The sequence below is a fragment of the Dipodomys spectabilis genome, unplaced genomic scaffold, assembly GCF_019054845.1.
Source record: "Dipodomys spectabilis isolate Male_0828 unplaced genomic scaffold, ASM1905484v1 ptg000242l, whole genome shotgun sequence".
In the NCBI taxonomy this organism is placed as follows: Eukaryota; Metazoa; Chordata; class Mammalia; order Rodentia; family Heteromyidae; genus Dipodomys; species Dipodomys spectabilis.
The window spans coordinates 1,774,922-1,787,549 of NW_024870919.1; the positions used below are offsets into that span (position 1 = coordinate 1,774,922).

A 12,628-nucleotide genomic window follows, 5' to 3' on the forward strand; every position below is an offset into this window, starting at 1 on the left:
TGCTGGCCTTCAAATAGCACATTATTTCTTTTTGTAATACTCAACTAAAAGTTTACAGAAAAGTTTTATGTGAGTAAAGAACACACTCGAAAAAGTCAGGGACAGAGTTTCCTTTAAGCCTTGGGATTGTTTTCTTGTACAGTAAAAAGGAAAGCACATATTAACTTGAACTTTGTCATTCCTCTATGCTCCATTCCTCTCCTGGGATCAGTTTTTACATCCAGTAACTGTTACTTCCAGTAACAACCAATGGTGCTGCTTGAGGTATAATGAACAGAATTCATCATAGGATACGATTGGATTCAAAATACTTGTCAATAAATGTAACACACACCATCAGCAGAAGCAGGGACAAGAACCACATGATCATTTATATGGATGTAGAAATAGCTTTTAATAAGCTCCAATACCCCTTTATGATTAAAACTTCTTTTTTTTTGAAACTTCTGAGAAGCTAGGAATGCATGCAACTTTCCTCAATATAATACAAAGTATGCGTATGACAAAGCATGTACCTAGCAGTGGAGACATGAAGACATTAAAATCTGGAATGAAGTCTACACTAAAAATCTTCTACACAGCTCTTTAAAAACCACTTGACCCACACCTATTTTCTAATAAAACAATTGCTGATACCAGAAAAGTCTTATTTATTTTGCCTGCATCTGTTGCTTAAAGTTTTGTGATAAGCTGGGCTTCTCAATGAACTCTAAAGCAGAAATATTTGTCTTGGAGTCTGTGGATGCTTTAAACCTGTGTTTTAATTCACAATGTTACATTAAATGATTTAAGGGTTTTGTATCATGTCAAACATCTGTGGTGTAATGAATGATCTTTGTTAAACATGTATTCATTCTGTAAAGTACAATAGTCTTTTTATGTGTAGTGTATTTAAGTATATATATATATATATATATATATATATAATATAAAATACATACACAGACAGATTTGTGTGAAAGATGTGCAATAACAAAGGTGTATGTACATATTGGTTTTTTTTTTTTTTTTGGAAACTGGACAGAAGTCGAAATGGCGTGTTTATGTTTTGGCAGAGGAGAATTACACATTTTTGCCTGCATGGCATCATCATTAGCGTAAAACAATTTTAATGCTACACAAATCTTATGTGAAGAAATGAATGGTATGATCTCATTTTCTCTTGGGTCTAAAATAAAACAATCACTCCATGTGAGTGAAGCCAGACCCAGTTAATGCTAGTCTTTCATGTGAAATGTGAAGCTCCCACGTTGCCTTTTTCTGTTGGTGTGATAACTAGTAATTGGTACATTCTCACTAAGGAGCTATTTCTCAACATAGACCATGTTAATGCTATACCACTGTTTAAAGGGCTAATTTCACACCTTCTTAGCCATGCATCTGGCTTAGAATGGACTTCTCTGTGCAATAAGTTTTGGCTATTGGAAATCCCTTGCCTCCAGTTGTTTTGGGGTACCAATGACTCCATTGGCCCCAAAAGTTGAAGGGATGACTGGGATTTCATCTGAGACAGTGGTGAAACTCCTCCCCAGGCTGAGGGGATCAAGAGGTGCTTTGGAGGAACTTGGCACCATTTGAAATTGAGTAGCCACTTGAGCCAAATATAAAATTGTATTTATAGCTGACAGACGCAATTTGAGCCTTCAAATTTGTGGTTATTCTATTGTAAAGTAATATGTTGTTTGTCTAGCATTTATTAGATTTTTATGCGTATGTATTTTCACAATGTGCTCCTCAGTTTGAATTAAACCAGATTTTGCAAACTCAAAAAAATAATAAAATAAAATCTGGAATGAGACAAGGATGTCCACTCTCTCTCCTACTCTTCAATATAGTAGTGGACATTCTAGCAAGAGCAATAGGCAAGAGAAATCATAAAGACGATCCAAATAGGAAAGAAGTAAAATGATCCCTTTTTACAGATGAAACGATCCTGTATTTAGAGACCCTGTACCTTCCTTTCTCAAGTTAGTAAAGGTGTTGCTAACCTTTAGCAATGTAGCAAGGTATGAAACCCACAAGAACCAGTAGTTTTTCTGTGTTACCAACAATGGGAACATCCAGCCTGAAATCCAAAAAACCACCTCATATGCATTAGCCTCAAAATCAAATCACATCTAAACAAAACAAAACAACAACAACAAAATTAAGAATTAATTTAACCAAAAATGTGAAGGACCTCTACTGAGAAAACTTTAAAAATATAAAAAGGGAAATTGAAGGAGATTCAAGGAAATGCAAAGTCTTTCAATGTTTTCACAAATAACATTGTGAACACTGTACTACTGCCCCCAAACAATTGACAATACAATACCCATCAAAATCCCAACAATATTCTTTAAAGCAGTAGAGAAAGAAATCCAAATTTAATATGAAATTACAAAATTACAGATGAAAACGTAGGCTTAGAAATGAACTCATGGGCCTATAGTCATCTTATACACACACACACACACACACACACACACACACACACAAAATGGAATTCTATTCACCCAAAAGAAAGGATGACTTTTCACCAGTCTTAAGGAAAATTAAAGGCTTGGGAAAATTTTACTAAGAGAAAGGAATGCAGACTCAGAAAATACACGTTTCATGGATTCATTAATTTATGATAGCTAGAAGGTGCCTATAAATCTACAAGTAAACAAGACAGATTCTACCTCTTCCCAGTTAGAATGGCCATTATGAAGAAAACTAATAGAAAATGCTGCCATAGGTATAGCCAATTGGGAACCTCCCTGGGCTGGCTTTGAACCATGACCCTCAGATCTCAGCCTCCTGAGTAGTTAGGATTACAGACATGCGTGAGCCACCAGCTCCCGGCTCCAATTGGGAACTCTATTAAACTGTTGGTGAGAAATTAAACTTGTTCAACCCCTCTGGAATGCAGTATGGAGTTTCCTCAAAAGACTAAACATAAATCTCTCTTATGAACCCGTAATTCCCCTCATGGGCAGTAATCCAATAACTAAACAAGCTCACACTAACGCTACAAGTATAACCATGTTCAGGGCCCAGGCCCACAGTTCAAGGACTGGAAAAAAATGTTACCACTGCTGGTATTTGATCCCGAAAATATGAACGTTTTGACATAAGATAACAGCTCAAGGCTAGTGGTCCACCACTTGAGCCACAGTGCCACTTCCGGCTTTTTTTTTTTTTGCTTATGTGGTGCTGAGGAATCGAACCCAGGGCCTCGAGCATGCAAGGCAAGCGCTCTACCACTGAGCCACCTTCCCAGCCCTCTCTTGCTATTTTAAAGATGAAACAGAAAAATATATTTGTGCATGCACCACAGTTGCTTTATTAGTCTGTCGTTGTACACAACATCTATTTATATCTGGGCGGCTATTGTGAACCATGTCAATAACAAACAACTACAGATATACTTACGAGTTACCCAGAGAGAAATAATCAAATGATTGGTGTGTCAGATCATATTTCAACTTTGCATTTCTTTAGAAAACTACAAAGTACTTTCTACAATGAGAATACTAACCTGTATTTTGAACAAGAGTGTAGAAAATTTCCTTTTCTCACACTCTCACCAACATTATTACATTTTGAATTTTTTAAGGGCAGGATTTTACTATGTGCAGAACCCCAGACTGGCCTTAGACTCCAATCCTCTTACTCCAAACTGCTAAATGCTTGGATTTACAAGCCTTTTCCACCATACCTGGTTCGTTTGATTTTTCTGATAAGTTATAATAGTTATGAAGTAGTATCATAGTAACTTTCAATTGCAATTCTCTAATGACTTCTGTTCACAAAGCATTAACCCAGCATAAAAGTGGTATTAAACATTACTTTGTAAACACACTGACGCTTTTCAGGGCTTTTTGGAAAACATTTCTATTCAGAACTTTTGTCCATTTTTAAACGTTTCTTGTTAATCTCATCTTTAATCTCTCTATATAAAATCAATACTTAATTCAATATAGTAGAAAGGAAAAAATTAAGCATCTCCTAACATTTTTCAATTTTCAATAATATTATATTGTTTAAATCATTTTCTGTTTTCACTTAAGACTATATAAATAAATTTAGTTAGACCTTTTACAAGGCTATATATATTTTATTTATTTTTCTTTCATGGCTTTTTCCAAAGCCTGTGTGTCTAGTATTTCTAGGTTTCTTTCAGTTTCATGTAGTAGTTCAGATTTCAAACTGATGTATAAATGGAAAGAAGCAAAAAAAATAGAGCTCCTCTCATCTGATGATGCCTCTACAAGAATGAGGATTGAGTTCATTCTTCTAAGGACCTTTGATTGGCTATCAAAAAGAGAATTCATTCCTCTAGGTATTCCCTATTTTTGCAATTTAACTTAAATCATGTAAAACACAATATACTACTCAGAGACTTTTACGTTTTCATCAGTTTTGCACATTTTCATATGGAGTTCACCTGAGTCTCCAACATTCCTTTTCATTATTCTGTCCCTGATGTTTTTATACTGCCAAGACATAATAAAATCCGTTTGATTTACAGCATGAGAATTTATCCATCTGGCTGCCTTTGAAGCAGAGCATGGTCAATAGAGAACATTCCTTCTGGTTTCTCATTACATGTAATGGCTTTTGTAATCCTTATTGCATTCTATTTAGTATTTTAAAAAACTGCTGGCTAGTTTGTGATCATTTGGGTAAATGTCCCAAAGTGGTACTGTTGGATCGTAGAGGAGCTCTATGTATAGTCTTTGGAGAAACCTCCATACTAGTTTCCAAAGCTGTTGAACAAGTTTACACTCCCAACAATAATGCATTAAGGTTCCCTTCTGTCCACATACCCTCCATCATCTGTTGTTATTAGAGTTCTTGATTATAGCCATTCTAACTGGGGTGATATGGTATCTCAATGTTGTTTTCATTTGCATTTCTTTTATGGCTAGAGAGGTTGAGCATTTCTTCATGTGTCTATTGACCATCCACCTTTCCTCTTCAGACAAGTTTCTCTTTAAGTCTTTAGCTCACTTATTTATTGGGCAGTTGTTTCTTTGAGGATCTGTCATTGGGGGATTTAATTTTTTTTAGTTCCAGGTAAATTTTGGATATGAGACCCTTGTCCATTACCAGCACAACTATGTTTATTGCAACATTATTTACCATGGCTAAGATATGGAACAAACCCAGATGCCCCTCACTAGATGAAAGAATGAAGAAAATGTGATATATATACACAACGGAATTCTAGGCCTCCATCAGAAAGAATGACATTGTCCCATTTGTTAGGAAATGGAAAGACTTGGAAAAAATTACATTAAGTGAATTAAGCCAGGCCCAAAAAAAACCTAGTTCCCATGGTTTCCCTTATTTGACATAACTAGTATATATCTGAGACAAGCAGAAAAGGTCAGATCAGTTGATGTTAGGTGAAATGAACCCCAAGATAAGTATTCAATTGTTTTTTGTCTTTATTGCAATTGTTTCAAACACTTATAAGATGATTTCTTTGTTGATTTGTATGTCCGTCCCCCATGGTAAAACCCATGCTTTCACTGTATTTGATGTTGGTATAATTTTTGGAGGGGAGGGGAAAAAAACAAATCGTTTAAATAGGGATGCAGGTGGACTCATTGCAATAATAAGATGTACAAGTCCTTATGTCGAAAAACGAACTTTACATCTTTGGTGGGGGGTGGTGGGGGTTGGTGGGATGGGGGGCTGTGGGGGGAGATGGGAAGGGATGGGAACAGGATGCAAAGAAGGAGGCAACAATGCTTGATAAGAAATATACTCATTATCTTGCCCATGTAATTGTAAGCTCATTCCTAGAAGTTTATTTTAAGTATTCCCCAAGTTTTATTTCTCTTAATTCTTAAGAAAACATTTGCTATAATTCTAATATTATTACCATTTTAGTGTTAGGAAATATTGTAATTATAGGCACTAAGTGCATGGCCCAAAGACATATAGTGGGGAAGTGAATGAATCAAAATTTCCAAAAATTAGCAATAAAAAGTAGGTAAAATCCTCTCCATTTCCTTACACTCTCAATTCAATATTCATGTTGTCCAAGAAATATTAGCAATTATTGCCCACGGTAATTGTTTTCTGTCACATTATGTATTCAACACAGACTGTGTTGGTAAGTGAGGTCTAAAGAGAGACAAATCTCTTCTGTTCCACAGTTTCAGTATACATTTTAAAAAGTACTAAAAATAGATGGTAGCTGGTGGCTCAAGCCACCATATAATCCTGGCTACAGAAGAAGCTGAGATCTGAGGATTGCGCTTCAAAGCCAGCCCAGGCTGGAAAGTCTATGAGACTCTTATCTCCAGTAAACCACTAAGAAAGCAGAAATGGCACTGTGGCTCAAGGAGTAGAGCACTCGCCTTCAGCTGAAAGGCGCACGGACAACGCCCAAGCCCAGAGTTCAAACCGCATGACCAAACAAAAACAAAAACAGAAAAAGGACTTACTATCTTTTAAGAATCCAAAAATGAAATAAATTCACATATAATCACTCCAAAATGCTTTAAAAGCAGAAGATGATAAACAAGCCTCCATGAAGTAAATTTTCTTCTACTTTTTAAATTATTCTGAAAGCCTTGTGCTTCTTGGTCACACCTGTAATCCTGTCTACTCGGGTATCTGCTCAAGAAACTGAGATCCGTGGATAACCGTTGGAAGCCAATCAGGACAAAAAATATTCATGAGATTACTTTTTTAAAAAAATTAATGAACTAGCAAAGAGACAAGAATGGAGATGTAGCTTATATAGTAGCTCATCAATCTAGAGAGGAATAGCCTAGCAAGACCTTGATGCACTGAATTCAAACTCTGAGAATGAAAATGCTCAGGCATGCACATACCCAAACACACACACACATTTATTCAAAATATCTTCATATCAGTGTTTTGCATTAATTTCTTTGTTAACGATATTATATGGATAAAATAGGGGAAATATTGTCTTCCATCCCAGAACATTTTTATGTTTTTTATTGTAAAAGTACTGTACAGACTGGTTACAGTTACATGAAAAAAGTAACGAATACATTTCCTATCAAGCATTGTTACATCCTCCTTTTTTTTCCCCCACCATCCCTTCCCTCCCACCTCCACAAGTACACTGCCCTCCCCCCACCCGCCTAAATTGTAAAGTTCATTTTTCAACATACTGTCTTGTGCATCAAATTGTTGCAATGCGTCATACTGTATCCTTATTTAAGAATTTTTTTTTCCCTTTCCCTCCCCAAATTAGAGAAGTGTATATACAAGATGGAGGTGCACCAACATCAGATACAGTGAAAACAGGGGTTTAAGTGTAGGGGACACACATATAAATAAATCACATCGTACATTATAAATATATTAGAAACAACAGAAAGGAATAAAAAACCACTTGTGTCCCTGTCTTGAGGTTCATTTACCTTAACATCATATTTTCTAGTCATATGCACATGTTTTGACTTTTTCTTTTTTTAAATTGTGAAAATACCATACAGAGGAGCTAAAATTACATGGAAAAGGTAATGTGTACATTTCTTATCAAGCATTGTTGCCTCCTCCTTTTTTTTTGCCTTAACATACCTTCTTTGCTTATCCCAGAGATACATTAGTTATTGCAAATAAGGGATACCATAGGACCTATGTTTCTTTTTTTTATTGTGAAAATACCATACAGAGGGGTTACAATTACATGGGCTAGTTATTGAGTGCATTTCTTTTTTTTTATTTTGAGAATACTGACAGAGGATTTACAATTACATGGGCAAGATAACGATTACATTTCTTATCAAGCATTGTTGCCTCCTCTTTGTTTCCCATTCCCATCCCTTACCATACTCTCCCACTTCCCCCACCTGGTCCTCCTCCCCTCGAAGTATTAAAGTTCATTTTTTGACATAATGACTTGTACATCTCACTGTTGCAATGGTTCCACCTGTATCCTTAGTTAAACGAATTGGTTTTTTTCCTTCCCCTCCACAAATTATACCAACATCAAATGCAGTGAAAGCATGGGTTATACCTTGGGGGAGGGACATACAAAGCAACATAGAAGTCGTCTTATAAATATGTTAGAAAAAATTGCATGAAAGGAAAAAAACAAAGAACAAAAAAAATTTGAATATTTATCTTAGAGTTCATTCCCCTAACATCGACTTATCTGACCTTTTCTCCTTGTCTCAGACACATACTAGTTATTGCAAATAAGGAAAACATGGGATCTATGTTTCTTTGGGCCTGGCTAACTTCACTTCTTTGGGCCTGGCATAATTTACTTAATATAATTTTTTCCAAGTCTTTCCATTTCCTAACAAACTGGGTGATGTCATTCTTTCTGATTGAGGCATAGAATTCCAGTACACACATACACACACACACACACACACACACACACACACACACACATTTTCTTGATCCATTCGTTTACTGTGGGGCATCGGGTTTAGTTATGTATCTTAGCTATGGTAAATAATGCTGCAAGGAACATAGTTTTGCTCGTAGTTTTAGTATGGTCTTGTTTTTGATCATTTGGGTGAATGCCCAAAATGGGATTGCTGGGTCTTAGGGGCGCTCTCTGTAGTCTTTTGAGGAACCTCCATACTACTTTCCAAAGTCTTCGAACAAGTTTAAACTCCGAACAACAAGGCATTAAGGTTACCTTCTGTCCACATCCCATCAGGAAATCTGTTCTTTTAAAAATCTGGAATGCTTCACGAAGTTGAGTGTCATCCTCAGTCAGGGGCTATTCTTCTCTTTATTGTTCCAATGTTAGTGTATGTGCTAATGAATTGAGCACAAAACAATTTTATATATAAAGTGTAATTGATTTTCTTAAACTAGACAATTCCACAAAAATTAAATTCAAAAGAATTGTCGTGAAATTTTAGAACCATGTATTTCTTACATAAGAACACATTTAAGAATAAAGTCAAGATTGACATGTCAAAAACAAAATAATTCCAGACATTTGTTGTTCAACGGATGTGTAGGAGGAGGAATTCAATTATTCTGTACAAGGACCTGTCATAATGAACACCATAGATATTGTTAAGGTTTGTTAAAATTTTAATGTTTTAAATATGTTTAATTTTGGGAATGTGCTCATATATGCCAAAATTAAGACTATTTAGCAGGTTGTAAAACTTTTCATTAAAACATTTAAGATTCATGGTAGCAGTCATAAACTACTAAGTATGTACATTTCAGAGTTTATACAATCTTTACTAATGAGAAGTTGCAAAGTGTTTGTGTAAAGATGCAGAGTGAAGATTTAAGACATTAACTTCACAGTTTCTGTTAAAATTTAAGGGCTTCCTTATTTTATATGTTAGTGAGGAACAAATGATGGTATAATCCATATACAAATGATGAGATGAACAATAAAAAATAATCTTAGTGGGTAATTTTAAAGGCTCATAGCCTATAAAATTCTTGTTGAGCATCATAGACTTAGGCAGTTTTAAATGTACAGCAATATGAGAAAATAATAAATCGAATATGTAGTACATTTCAAATACTGGAAACAGTGGTAAATGTTTTGTTTTTTATTTTATTAATCACTAATATTTATTTATTGGTTTTCCTTATTTGTAGCATTGTTTTCCTTGGGGTAATATAATACAACTTTTTGTAAGTCATCATTAGTAAGTACTTCGAGAATGTTATTGGGATGGCCACACTGTTTTTTATAGGTATATGTGAATTTACAAAGAGCAAAATTAATAAGAACAAAATATTGATTAAAAATTTTATCAATTAGAATCTGAATCAGGAGTGTTGATAAATGTCCACACCTAAAATCTTAGCCCTAGACTGAAGCACTGGTGTTACAATGTTGAGCACACAAAAGTGAGAGACTGTGTTTTGTTTTGTTTTTGTTGGTTGTGGGGCTTGAACTCTGTGTCCTGGGTACTGTCTCTCAACGCTTCAGCTCAAGGCTAGTGATACTACTTGAGTCACAGCACCTCTTCCATCTTTATCTGCTTATGTGGTGCTGAGGAATCAAACTCAGGACCTCATGCATGCAAGGCAAGCACTCTACACTGAGCCACCCTCCCAGCACCTGAGAGACTGTGTTTTAAAAAATCATCTAAACAACATTTACTGTAGTTTTCTGAAGTCTTTCATCCTACACTGAATATTTTTTCTTACGAGCTTTCTAATAAATATGTAATCTATTCAATTTTGAAAAGTACTGTGTACCTCCCACTTATTTCTGGCATTTCTGACATCCAAGTTTCTCTGTGTGTCAGGGTGGATACTTTTGCCTGTAACAAGTATTATTGTTGAACAGATAACATCTGGCTACTTACAGAACAAAGGATGTGAAGCTAGAGTAGCCAGATAAAGAACTTCCAGGACAATTCAATGGCAACTAATGTACTCTCTCTGTAGGTGAATAGGCAGCATAGAAAAGAAATTCTTATATTTGAAAGTGATTGAGTGTGTGTGCACATAGGTGTTCAGTTATTTATCTGTTATTATAGTTTTAGATATATTCACTAGTATAAAACAATATTTCATATATGTGCATATATATATATATATATATATATATGCAATAACAGTTTCCAAAATCCAGGGAACCACCTCCATGGGCATCGCTTTCCTATGTTGCTCTCTGGGTAATAAGAATGAAATGTGGAATTGTCCTGTTGTAGAGAACTTACTCAGAGATTGAAGCATTTTTCTTTTAATATGTTGCTTGTTACTAACTCTAAAATTAGGAAGTCTTTTAATATATATGTTATATTATAATATATTTAATATCTTATATATAATGTATAATTATTGTTTATTATAAAATATATTTCATATAATACCTGAAAATATTATATATTTATAAGGAAAAATACAACAAACATTATCAGTCCATACTTTCCTAGCCATGATTAGCTTCAGTACAGTTAAGCACATTACATCTCAACAGGAAAATTCTACTGATGTTCTGATCCCCTTGGGCAAGATAAGGAGAATTCCTGTAAAAGAAGCCTCTCCTCAATTATGAGAAAAGATATGTTTGGAAGTTTAGTTTAGTTTAGTTTTTTTTATTTTTATTTTTTGGCCAGTCATGTGGCCTGAACTCTGGGCCTGGGCCCTGTCCCTCAACTCTTCAGCTCAAGGTTAGTGCTCTACCACTCGAGCCATAGTGCCACTTCTGGCTTTTTCAGCTTATGTGGTGCTGAGAAATTGAACCCAAGGCCTCATGCATACCAAGCAAGCATTCTACCACTGAGCCACCATCCCAGCCTAAGTTTGCAAGTTTTTGAGAAGAGGAATTTGGCATTTGCTTTGCATCCTTGATTAGTCATGAATAGATATTATTTAGCTCCAAATTTTGTCTCCTTGTAGGTTCCCTAAACAGTTACACATCAGCCTCATTCCATCACATATCTTTAAGTCCTTCTTTTATTTCTTTTTATCATTATTGTTTTGTTGTCGTTGTATTGCTGATCCTGAAGCTTGAACTCATGGCCTAGGCAATGTCCCTGAGCTCAATGCTAGTGCTCTACCACTTGTGCCGTGCACCACTTCTGGCTTTTTCTGTCTGGACATGCTTTGAATCATAATATTCAGATCTCAGCCTCCAGAGTAGCTAGGATTACAGGTGTGAGCCACCAGTGCCAAGCAAGTCCCTCTCTTTTAGATATTATTCTAAAAGCCTCCAATCCAAGGTCACTCCTAAGATTGTAAATGGAACTATGCCAATAGTTCCTTTAATTGTTCTGGCTATGGTGTTTCTTTTGCAAATTATATTGAAACTACTTCACTGTTCTCTTCCTAATCCATGATTCTAGATGTTTTAGTAATAATTACTTAAATTTAGCGGCTATAAACCTTAAATCTCTCAATTATTAATTTCATTTAATTCTTTCAATATGATTATTTTTCAATACAAATATGAACTTATATTCACCTTCTTGAATCTACCCCTTGGCATGAGCTGTGCCTGGGCCTATTCTACCTCAAATGCAAGAGGTTGGCAAAAGAATAGCCTACAGTATTCCTGCCTAAGAGTAAGGACAAGTAGTTGCGTGCCTAAAAGAAGCAATGCATTCCTGGCATGGGAAGGGGTGGGAGAGCCAACAGCCTAGAGAGCAAACTGGCAGTCACAACATTTAACAACTTCTCCTTTGGGGACACTGATCTCCTGCAAAGTGGTAGTGAGATAACTCACCTAGTGAATTTTCATATATGAAGGAAGTTGTCATGTCTCACTACACAACTCACTTGTAGTCAAAGAGAGGGTCATTCTTTTGTGTCCTCCTTAGGCCCAGTCTCATTTTATCTCCATCTTAGACTTTGCCCAGACTCTATTCCTACCAGAAGGTCCCTGATCAGGTGGAATGTGTGATCTCTTGGCTTTTGATTAGCCCTATGGGAACTGAGGCCACTTTTAATTTTGATCTTGTTCATTCTGACAAGGCTGTGGTGGGTGGTGGGAAAGCTCATTTTTTGAATTGTTCCCTATTACCAAATCTCTTCAGAGAAAGTCAATGAATGACAGATTCTTCCTGAGGGAGTGTTTCTCCATTTCCAAAGAGGTCATTTAATATCTGATTATGAGGCCCGCGTGGTGGTACTTCCCCAGATCCTCCAAACAGGAGTGGATGTTACCTCAGACACCAGGCCATCCTCATATTTCTTCAGCTCTTTCTCATGAAACTACAGG

At 35.8% G+C, this 12,628-nt stretch overlaps 1 non-coding gene across 1 annotated transcript; it reads right to left on the reverse strand.

Moving 5' to 3' along the window:
* Positions 1–8,650: 8,650 nt before the first annotated feature.
* Positions 8,651–8,752, reverse strand: LOC122124731. Its single transcript, XR_006150637.1, has one exon. It is a non-coding gene; the product is annotated as a U6 spliceosomal RNA (small nuclear RNA).
* Between the last annotated feature and the right edge of the window lie 3,876 nt (positions 8,753–12,628).